The sequence below is a fragment of the Piliocolobus tephrosceles genome, chromosome X (genome assembly GCF_002776525.5).
Source record: "Piliocolobus tephrosceles isolate RC106 chromosome X, ASM277652v3, whole genome shotgun sequence".
NCBI classification, from domain to species: domain Eukaryota; kingdom Metazoa; phylum Chordata; class Mammalia; order Primates; family Cercopithecidae; genus Piliocolobus; species Piliocolobus tephrosceles.
Window position 1 is genome coordinate 37,989,575 of NC_045455.1, and position 12,750 is coordinate 38,002,324.

Genomic DNA, 12,750 nt, shown 5'->3' on the forward strand with positions numbered 1-12,750 from the left:
AAGATATCATGGAGCATACACAGAGAAAATTAGGAGCATCTCTGGGTTAAAGACACAAACTTGTTTATTACGGCTTTGAGATGTTAATTAAAGAAGGGGGTGAATAGCAATACTAGAGGAGAAGCCAAAGAGTAGAAAAAAAGGAAAGAAGAGATGGACAGTAAACTGTTAGAGGTCCCAAATGCAAGAAGACTGGGCAAAGAAAAGAAATGCAGAAAAGACTGAAAGGAACAAAGAAAACTGGTGTCATGAAAGTCAAGAGGAAGGGGGGGGTCAAGACAAAGGAATAGGCTGAGAATCTGAGCAAAATGAACAGAAAAGGGATCTTTGTAACTAACAATCTGAAAAACATCAGAGACCTCATCTAAAGCAGTTTGTGTGTATGCATGTTGTATGTGTGTGTGTGTGTGTGCGAGAGACAGAAAGAGAAGGGCAATATAGCTGTTTTCTTATTTCCTGTTCATATATATATACACACACATATATATTACATATATATATATCACATATTATGTAACTTTAGCAGTAGAGAAGGATTAATGGTTGAAGATAGTGGATTAAACATATATGTGTTTTTCCTCATCCTTCTTCTAAAATTCCACTAAAATGACAAAAAAAAATTAAATACATAAACCCACAAGGACAGAGATGAAAGAGATGACACCAGCCAACTAGAAATGTTAACAAAATTGTGTAAGATGAAAACCAGATAGATGGACAACTTATTCAGATTTTTGCTTTCTCTACTAAATGTCTTTCTGAGAAGCAAGGAGGCTGACATAGTTCACAACCCAGACCTGCCTCAGGAAGGCAGGCAGCAGCTTCCTTGGAAGGGAAGACAAGAGACTGAGTAAGGCCAAAAATGAAAGAATTGATTCTAAGTCTAACAGATTCTGGCATCCATAACTTCTCCGTATGATCGGTATTGTTGAAAGACAGATGACTTATTTTCTGAAGAGGTTGTGCCAGATTTTCTCTGGACTTTGGACTTCATCATGGCAAGAACAGCTGAAGGTGGAAATGTGGCCCCTGTCTGCAACAAAAAAGATTTAGCAAAGAATTGCCTCATAAACAGTGAGATCTTTAGCCCACATCCCTTCTAGCAGCGACCAGCAGCCTTATATGTCCCAGCAGGAGAATGGAGACTCTGTTCTGAAAAAATAACCTGCCCCAGGGAAAAAAATACCCACAAATATCAACATCAGAGTGAGAAGGGTTCTCACTGAAATGGGCTATGTTCTTGCTCCTTTCTGCCCATGTACATAGAATTTCCAAGTGTCCTTTTTGTGCCACATTTTGAAATATGAATGAATAGGCAAAAAACAGTAGACCTTTTAGGAAATACAGAGCAATAAGAAACAAGAAGCAAAGCCCGTGTGATGTATGAACAAAAGGAACATTCAGCGATCGAGAAAGTGCTCTTGGAAACTGAAAATATGCTGGAGCAATAAAACACAGTAAAAGAGTTTCAACAAAGTTGAGAAAAGTAGAATATGAAGTTACTCTGCCAAAGTGTGTTTCCACAAAACTAAGGAAGAAAATGAAGGAATCCAGGCAACAGGTGAATCCAACACAGGAAATACTCAAAAGCTATTCCCAAGATGATAGAGGGGAAAGAAACCTAGCCTGTCTATGAAACCATCAATCAATCAGTCTTGTTAAAAGCAGAAGAGCAGAGGAAGGGCATCTCCAAGGAAACATACAACATATGGGAGTTTGTAGTCCCATGAAAGCATCAGAGGATAAATGAATGACAGCTACATAAAAAAGCAAGCAAACAAGAAGAAATTAGACAATTGTTAATCTCCCCCAAAATTCTTGCTTATGCAGAAAAAATATATATAATCATAGTTATATAGCTTGGATATGAGCAAATTCACCTTGTCTAAATAAACACTGAAAATTGTTTTAAACAAAACCATGACATAAGTAAATTGAAAGAAAAAGTAAAAGGAAAGTGTGCTTGATAGCTATGGTTTAAGAAAGTCACATCTTAATTTTCAACAGTAAAAATCTAACATTCACTTTGGGAAACAAATGAGGAGCATCTAGGAAAGTTGAAGATGCTAATCCAATGATTAAAAACATTCCACTTATAGAGAAATCACTTGTATTACCAGGATATAGGCATCAAAATATTCATAGAAGCATTGTTTCATCCCAAAATGAAAACAATTCAAGTTCCATCAGCTATAGTTTAAATAACTAAATGTTGTGGTATATCCATACAATGGAACACTTTTCGACAGGTTTCTTGACCTCAGCACTATTGACATTTTGGCCCAGAAAACTGCTTGTTATGGGGGTTATCCTGTATTTGGTAGGATGGTAGGATGCTAGTAACATCCCTGACCCCAACCAGTAGACACCAATATTGTTCCCCTCTCCCCAGGTGTGACAACCACAATGTTTCCAGACATTGTCAAATGTCTCCTAGGGCAGAGCTGCTCCCATTGAGAACTACAGCACTACTGTATGAGCCCATTAATATAAAGTTCAAAATCTGGCAAAACCAAGCTCTATTTTACACAGATGCATACATAGTTGATTTAAAAAATCAGCAAAGAAAAGCAAGGAAATTTGTTATACAAATAAAGACAATTGTTAATTCTTGAGAGATAGAGGACAGTTGTGATTTAGAAGAGATGTATGGGGATCTTTTGGCCTTGGAGCAATGATTATGATGTTGATGGTGTTATTAATTTATAAGTTTATTCTTCACATAAATGTACATGTTAATGTGTAATACAGTTATATGTGTAATGTGTAATTCAGTTATAATATGTGTAATGTTATATGTGTAATATTACACGTATATGTGTAATGTTATCTGTGTAATGTGTAATATAGTTATATGTGTAATGTTCATGTGTAATACAGTTATAATACATATGTTTTATAAATAAAATTTTATAATTATTTTTAAGTATACATGTCTTATGTCCTTTTCTGTATGAGTTATGTGTCAAAATTTTGAAAGTAAAAAAATAAGCATATAAATAAGATCTAATTGAAAAACAAAAAGTAGCAGTATAAACAAATTATTTAGAAATGTGATGAGACATGCCTGCAAAAGCTAGTGGCGTAGAAGAATAAGAAATTACTGTTTTAGGAGTGTAGAATTCACAAAAGCTAAAAGGGGAACAGGGAGCTGTTATTATTCCATATGAGCATTGTTGCAGTCCATGAAGTACATATATTAGTTTAATAAATGAAACAAATTATTTTTTAAAGTGGAATAGTGGTCGAGTGGGGTATGTGGGCACATTTCAAGGATCATGAGCTCTGTGGCTATTTAAGCTAGATAGTTTATGCTGCTTATCAATCACAATGGTGTTGATTATATGCTGCATGTCTGGATTCTTTTGGGTTGGCAAAAGTGTCAATAGGTTATTTTACTAAATGACCAATACAGAAGCATGTTGTGGTGTTTACTAAAGATGTATTGTGCAAACAAATCTCAAAAAGGATTTTAAAACTATATTACTTTTGATATAATAAATAAGCAAATTAAAATGCTTCACTAAATTAATTATTGAAAGTTTAAACTTCTGGCAAAATCAGAAGAAACATGGGAGAAAAAGAAAACACTGATGGGTAGTTGAAATTGAGTTTCATTTCATCACGTAGCAGGTGGTACTAGAAAAATTATTTTTTCAAAAAGGGTGAAACATAAGTGTAATCAATAATAATTAGGCATCATCATCCTGGCACACTTTCAGACTAGGATATTTTTAGTTATTCAATTGCTTAACCTGACATTTTGGTCATGTTTGGAAACTCATTGTATAAGTACATATTAAAGGATGGTGGAGAAAAGCAAGTTATAAATCTGAGATTAAATAGCACTTCATTTTTTCCTTTCAGCAGACCAAAAATAATCAATCACACAACATGGAGTTTGGTAAGAACTCTGATAGGAAAAGCACAGAGTCTCTTGGAATCTGTGGCACTTAAGAAAGCCTTCTTAGGGTAAGTGACATTTCAGCTGGAGGCTAGAGTGAGTACGTTGGCCAATGAGGAGGACAAAAACAGAGAAATATTTCCCAGGAGAGGTGACAGCATGCACATAACCCAGAGATGAGAAAGAACATGACTTCTGAAAATGGTGTGTGTGTGTGTGTGTGTGTGTGTGTGTGTGTGTGTGTTCAACATAAGCAAAGATAAGCAAAGTCAGAAAGGGTCTTATATACTGAGGTAAGAAGTTCAGATTTGATCCGGGTAGTGATGGGGAGACACTAAAGGCTTTTAATCTAGGGATGTGCGTTTAGAAAGATCACCGTTCATGCACTGGAGACAATGGAGGAGAACAAATTCCAAGGAGTTCTAGAAATCCATTAACGGGCCATAGGCGATTTAGGTGAGAGACACTGTGCAATAGATTAGGGTAATATACTAGTCATGGAAAGATGTAGCTGGATTAAAAAGACGTTAGAAGGTTAATCAATAGGACCTAGTGATAAATTAAAAGTGGGGGTAAAACAGGAAAGAGTCAATGATGCATTCGAGATTTCTGGCATGGGTGACGCTACTCACTGAGGGGGAAAATCACAAGGAAAAGTCAACCTGTAATTACTGCGAATGGTATGTGTCAGCAGTGAGGGGAAAACATGCGTTTCACTTGGCACATCTTACACTTCTGGGACTTGGAAAACATTTGACTTTTTTTAATACATATGAATCTTGAGAGAGTTTACATGCTGATAGAGATAAACTACCAGAAAGAGAGGTTGAAGAAGCAAAAGAAAGGAGACATTTGAGAGGTATTTCAGAGAAGAAAGCCCTGACAAAGTTTGAGGAAGTGGGATTGTAGTCATAGAAGGAGAGATAGGGTTTAAATAGGAGGGAAGAGGGAGATAACTCTATCCTCATATAAACAACTGCCTAGATTAATCTTGGTTTCAGATTCCGGTTTCTAGTTTGCAGTTTCTAAAAATTTATTGATATATGTAATCATGTATTTCCAAAATACATTTTGAAGTACTGAAATAAGTAATATTTAAGTTATTACTTGTATAGAATGGCTTTCTTACACATAATAAATTATATTATGAACAACAAGGACTGTACTGAGATTATTATAAAAGAAAGTTACTTAATTGCTTTCTAAATTGTAATTCCCTGTAAATTCCCTGGAAGATTGTGATTATGCTTCTACCTCTTTTGTAACTATCTGTGGTACCTTACCATGATACTTTGCACAGCTGTTGTTGACCACCAGCATGTGGTCATTTAAACGCAGACTTATTTTTTTTTTATTATGGCTTGAGTAAGCAAGAAAATTTAAAAATTAGTGACTGATGACAAATATTAAATTCTAGGTCAGATAGCATAATAAATATTGCTAGCTAAGCAATCCATTCAGCATTCCAGATACATCAGGAGCTGTGTAGCTTTAAAAGGTTTACAGAGAGCGAGACTACATTTCATTTAAAAAGGAAATTGCTTTTGGCTGTCATAAAATTATTCCTAGATTGTCAGTATTAGATAAGTGGTCTAGCCTTGAGAGTACAGGACTGAAGCTTCTCCTTCATGTCCTTTCTTCACATGTAATTCTTCAACCTAATACAAATAGTCTTTCAGCCCTACTGTTTCACTAAAACACCTGTGTCAAGATCAGTGTTGTCAAAGTCACTAGGTGTTACTGTGTCCTTGAGACCTCTAAAAGGCAGTCAACACAGTTTATCACAATCTCCTGCTTAAAATGCTCTTCTCATGACTCCATAACATGTGTCTGGTTTTCCACTTGCTTCATTACCCAACCCTCTGTAGACTCCTCTGTTTCCTTTCACAGCCTCTGTTATCTTCATGGAGGCTTGGTCCCGGGCAAGTTCTTTTCTCTCCCTACACTCTCTTCATAGCTGGTCACATCCATTCCTTTGAATCACATCCATTCCACTGAATTCCATTGAATCCACAGCATTGAATTATCTGCTGACCTCCTCCACATTTATATCACTAACCCAACCCTCTCCTGGAGCTCCAGATTCATCTTCACAACAGCCTATTTGGCATCTCCACTTGGGTGTCTCATGGATATATTATACCTACATATTTAAAATATAACTCTGATTTTCTCACTAAACTTGTTTTCCACCTCACCACTCTCAGTATATCCCTGTTCAGCAAAGGATGCATATTCTAGTTTTCTATGTTGAATCACTGAGTGGCCGGTAGGACCCCAGTGATTCAACATAGAAAACTAGAATATTGTCTTTGATTCCTGCCTTTTTCCTCATTTTCTTACAAAGCAATAGGAAGTTCTACTTCTCAATTTTATGCCAATATGTCTCTCAAGTCCATACACTTCCTGCCTTCTCTCCTCTGCCTACATGGATAAAGCCTTCGTTTTGATATTGTGACTGTCTACTGATTGATCTCTCCATTTCCACATTTATAAAATAGTAACATCTTAAAATATGTTTCACATCATGTCACTATCCTCGGTTAAACCCCTTAATAAACTCTTATTGTAATTGGAATAAAATCCCAAATCTTTAACATGACCTGTAAAGTCTGCATGATGTGGACTTTTTCTATCTCTTCAACAGCATCTTGAGTCACTTTCCTTTTTTCTTCCCATTATGTAGGCACAGTGTTCTTCTTGTGGACCCTCAACGTCAACCACTTTCCTGCCTCAGGGCTTTTGCACATATGGAATGTTTAGGACACTCTCTCTTTTTCCACTGCCTACATGGCTAGATCCTGTTGTTTATTTTTACTTTCATGTCTCAGCTTAAATGCCATCTCCTCTAAAGGTGACACCTCGTCTAAAGGGGACATTTAAGCTAAGAGTCGAAGAAAAAATCCTCCTACTGAAAGATTTTTTTTTTCTGTCTGAGCCTTTAGCAGGTTCCCTGCACAACTCTTACTACAATTTGTGATTTCTTTATTCTTTGTTTGCTTACTCAATTTGGAGGAAGGAGGTCACGTTCACCTGGGCAAAACATTTTAAAGGCAGAGACCATGGCTACCTTGTTGGCCATTACAAACTTGGTACAAGTGCTCAAAAAAAATCATTGACTGAATAAAGCACTCCATATAAAAATTACTCTCTGAAATAATTGTAAGACAATTCAGCTACTTAAAAACTTCTAACAAATTTTTTTCCCTCTAAATACTTGGCTTTGTATTCCTTCCTTGACTTGCTTGAACTGCTTTATTTTACTCATTTACTTTAGTCAATGACAGAGCAGTGAGCTGAGAGAATCCAGTACGGTGCTTTTGCACCTTTCCTCAAGCCTAGAGCCTATTCTAGACACAGTGCAGAATATTCTAGGAAAATACCACATTCTACCTGCCATGAATATAATGACACTAATTCAAATCACCTGCATGAGCAAATAGCCTTTCTTTTATGGAAAAGGATGATGATGGATGTTATATTAAAATGAGATTTATTTTTCAACTGTCTTCTGTAAAACAATTGCTTGCCTAAATTCATATATACACACCCACAAGATACCTCATATAACGAACACTCTGTCTAACAAAACATTTTAAGTTTACCATTATCAGTAAAAGTAGGAACTGGGAAAACATCTTAGATAATAGAATTAGGTAATTTGTTTCCAGGACTATTGCTTGAGAAATTATTTTTTGAATGTCAACTTTAAGTTTTCAGTCAGATATAAACCAATGTCCATAGGTCAAGGCACAACAAATAGAATAATGAATTGAGATAAACTCCAACATATCAATAACAAATTATAGGCCATTCAGCACACAACAGCAAATGGGAAGAAATAAAGCAGGGCAGTGTCAGTCCAGAGAACCCAGCCACTGTGTGTTCACAATAAGCTCCCTCTAACACAAATTACCACTTAGGGGTAGCACAGAGAATAGCCTGCTTTTCTTATCTCTAATGTTCACCCCCAAAATGTAGCATCTCTTAAAAAATACTTTCACAAAATTATCTAGATACAACCTTTAGCTCTGTTACTGAGGAAAAGGATGAATTGGTCAAAATGATTTCTAGTATGTCATTTTCCAAATACTTGTGTTTCCTAAGACATTGACATTGACTGTACCAAAAGTGGAGGAAGGCAATAAGACCACATGTAGCATAAAATCAAAAGGAGAACACAAAATCCAGATATTGTGTAGTTTTTTTTTTTGTTTTTTGTTTTTGTTTTTGTTTTTTACCTATACAGAGATTTCTAATAATTATGTGGTGTGAAAACGTAACTGAGAAAAAGTGATGTGAAGAAATCTGTCCCTTTTGTCCCATGTGCAAATATTAATAAGCTGACCTCATGTTGCTATTAACTACCACTTACAACCAGAGTCTACACATAATCATGCCTTTTAAATTGTGGTACTCATGAGTTTAGGAATGAGAGAAATTCTTCTAACTACCAACCCACCCCAGCTCTACCTCAACACATGCACACACATACACACGCATTCAACTATAAACAGACTCCCCACCTCAAACTTCATGAAGTATTTTTAAAGCCCAACACAGATTAGAAAATAAAACCCCTTTCTTTCTCTGAGCAGCAGCCGCCTCTATCTAACAAGTTGCAGCATGATTTTCAGTCTGGTTTTCTGAAATAAAAATACCTCGTTGAAACTCCTGTAAAGCCCCTAAGATATAAGTAGCAAATTTTCCCTTCTTTCCATTCATTCAAATGGAAGACTTTCCTTTTGAGATAATCTATGACATTTTAGAATCATACTTGCATAAGAACATATGTGCATCCAAATCCCATAAACAATATCACAATAACCTGAAAGTGTAAGATTTAAACTTTTTGTTCTTATTGGCCACACTGGAAGAGTTGTCTCATTTGGCATGCCAAACAGTGCTGAGTGACCGAGTGTCTTCAAATCACCTAAGTCTTACAATTGTCTGTGGATACCAGGGCACATAGCACTGTTTGGCATGACAACTAAGACAGTTCTCCCAGTGTGGCCATCTACTTAAAAGTCAACTCTCCCAGACTACCCTATATGAAATAGCAACCACTCCCTGCTTGGTATTTTCTACCTCCCTTTCCTGGTTTTATTTTTCTCTGTAACAATGTTTATCAGATCTGCCACATAATTGATTTGCTTATTTTGTTGTCTATCTTCTTCAACTAGAATCTCAGCTTTATGAAGGCAGGAACTATGAATCTTTGGTTCACTCCTCTAACCCTAGAACCTAGAACAGTGCCTGGAACAGAGTAGATACACAATAAATATTGGTTGAGTTAATCCATTCATTCACCAGGTGTTTATTATGTACTTACTGTGTTCCAGGCCAAGAGTTGTTGAATGCTGTTACTCAAGATTACATGAGCGATTGGTCACAAAGTCAGAATAAGTGCACAGGTCTCTCCAATGCCTCTCCTATGTTCTCTCCACTAGGTTCTACTGTCTTCTGCTTGGGAACTACTATTTCTGGTAATTTCCTAGATGAATAAACAGATTTTTTCACAACCTGTTTACCTAAAAGGTTGCGATGAGACACCCATGTGGCATGTCATATTCTTCTACATTCTTTAAATCAAAAAGCAAGAAGAAAATAGACTATATAGTGAAAAAAAGTCTGTATTTTCAAGTGCATCAAAGAAATGAAAAATGGTGAACATAAATTTTCCTGTTTCTTTGCATTTTGACATTGGAATATGGATAAGCAACCTGGTTCCTTTGAAAGGTATGAGACAGCAAAGACTCAGAAACAGGAAAAGTTATTTTATTTTTTCCTGGTAATGTTTTTCAACTGAACAAGTAAACATGAGTATATCTGCTTCCTGAACATTGCATAATAACAACTTTAAAACTGCCAAATGAAAAAAAAAAAAAAAGCAAACCATTGATCCCTAAACAATATGGGTGTGAACTGCATAGGTCTACTTGTATGCAGATTATTTTTTGTCCTCTGTCATCCCTGAAACAGTAAGACCAAGCCCCGCTTCCTCCTCTCCTGAGCCTATTCTATATGAAGAAGATGAGTATGAAGATCTTTATGCTGATCCACTTCCACTTAGTGAATAGTAAATATATTTTCTCTTTCTTATGATTCTCTTAATAACATTTTCTTTTTTCTAGCTTACTTTATTGTAAGAATATGGTATATAATACATATAACATACAAAACATGTGTTCAACAACTGTTTATCAGTAAGGCTTCTGGTCAACAGTGGGCTATTATTGGTTAAGTTTTGGAGAAGTCAAAAATTATATGTGGATTTTCAACTGAGCGAGAGGTCTGTGCCCCTAACCCAAGGTTGTTCAAGGGTAAACGCTCTATCCTTTTATTGCTATTTTAAGTCTCTGAATAGCTTTAGATCTAAGAAGTAAGTTATTTCAGTAATAAACAACATCATTTAAAAACAATTTATATAATATTAAGCTCTACTTAAATCAATCTTTTCTGTGATTCAAAGAATTAATGGCATCTTCATAAGGTATGTGAGCTACAAAAAATTTATTATTACAAATTTATAAGATAGAAACAGAGACACACACGTTTTTATATATCATTGAACACAATGTACATTTTGCATGCAATTTGAATTCTCTACTTCTTCTACGTACCTGCCAAAATCCTAGGAATATGAAATAAGAGTAAAAATATAAGAAGGAGCTAAAAAGTATTATATCTCTTCTTTAGAATTTACTTGTCTCCATTTTACTTTAAAAGAAAATAGAAATATATGTTTAAGGTAAAAATGCCATTCTACCGTTTTTTAGAGTTTAACTGGTGTTCTCTGGATAATCAAAGTGTACTAATAGGCAGGAAGGTTACATTTCAACTTTTGAGACTACAAAAGTTACTTCAAGTAATTTCTGGGCTGATCTCTCAATACTTATAAAATCCTTTGTTTGATCATATTCTGCTTGTTCACCTTTTATCCTAATCCTAACAGTTTTTCGTTTATTTATACCAATTTCCCTATGGGAAAGCATGGATACCTTTACATTCTTATTTCACCCATGATTATCAGATGCTCTAGGTTCTTCAAAGTATGTCCCAGGGTAACTGTCAACAAATAGAGCTCATTTCATCACAAAAAATGAAGGAGAATCATCAGAGTTCTGAAAATCTCACCTTGACATCTGTTGAGTCTTTCCCAACTAATCTCACTAGAGAATTCTAAGACAATTATCCCCATATATTAAAAAAATTATATGTATTTGACAGACTCCACAGTATCTGGTTCAGTGATAGGTATATACTAGATGTCACAAAGGTTGGTGAATATATAAAAGAAGTCCACTCATAATGAGAATATGATAAGAATGGCTCCTCCTGAAAGATTTTATTATAAAACCTGTAGGCATTTTTATCTTAAGTTGGGTTTTAAACAAATCTCAATTCTGGCCGGGCACAGTGGCTCACGTCTGTAATCCCAGCACTCTAGGAGGCCGAGGCGGGCGGATCACAAGGTCAGGAGATCGAGACCATCCTGGCTAACACAGTGAAATCCCGTCTCTACTAAAAATACAAAAAATTAGCTGGGCGTGGTGGTGGGCGCCTGCAGTCCCAGCTACTAGGGAGGCTGAGGCAGGAAAATGGCATGAACCCAGGAGGCAGAGCTTGCAGTTAGCCAAAATCAGGCCTTTGCATTCCAGCCTGGGCAACAGAGTGAGACTCCGCCTCAAAAACAAACAAACAAACAAACAAAAAAACCCTCTCAATTATTTATGGTATAATCTCTGACTTACAGAAATCTCTGGATTATTAGTAGCACTTAGGTTCTTTATAAATTTTATTTAAAATACTATTCGTTTGTTTTGTTTCCCTAATGCCAACTATTTACTAACAATGGCAAAATCCATGCAGTGAAAAAGAACAAAATCTTCCTAGTTTGAACAAAACTACTTACTGATAGATTCCCTGTTGATGAATGGGAATTTTGGAGGAGATACAGTCAGTGATTTCCTTAATACAGATTCTGAGGAATGTGTAATTGTATTAACCACAAAAGAGGGAAATCACCATCAGGAGAAAATAAACACCTTAGGAGCTTGGCTTCCATCCCATTTCAATCAGAGCAAATTCTCTTATTTCTGATCATTTTATTGGGGTTCTAAGTAAAATAGTTCTTCTACTAAACAAAATATGAAATTATCTGATAATTTTACCATTCCCATTTTATTCTATGGATAAGGCAACTAAGTCCCAGACCTGGTCAAAGTCTTGCAATTAGTGATTGACTAAGCACAATAACCCAAGCATTCTGACTTCCAACCCCAAATTCATTTCATTACAACCACCTGCTTTCCCTTTAAAAAAAAAAATCCATTTGAAACACAAACAATACATGTACCATCGACCTTTCCAAAGTATTTTGGCTATATACTGACAACCAAGGGCAGCAGGGCAAACATGACCAACTCTCAGTTAGTTATCACCATGGAATTATTTACCAAAGATGAAGTTTGAAAAAAGCACCCGCTTTCCCTCTATCATATGACCTTTTGATGACCTTCTGACTAGACCCAAGGAATCAATAGGAAAATGCCCCTCAGTTGTCCCGGGACACTAAATGGAAAGAGCATAGGCACAATCTCATTTCCCAGATCCCTGAATCCTAAGAAAAGGGACAAATGTCTTCTTGTGAGGTTGGGAAACAAGAGAGGTGGTAATATTTTTATTTCAGGCAATAGAAAAGACTCTGGAGTAAAGATACATTGCAAACACACTCTCAAGTGTTAATACTTGGGAGTAAATGCTCACGCACGCCCACTAGAATGGCTATAATAAAAAATTTAGACAATAACAAGTGTGGATGAAGATGTAAAGAAGTTAGAACC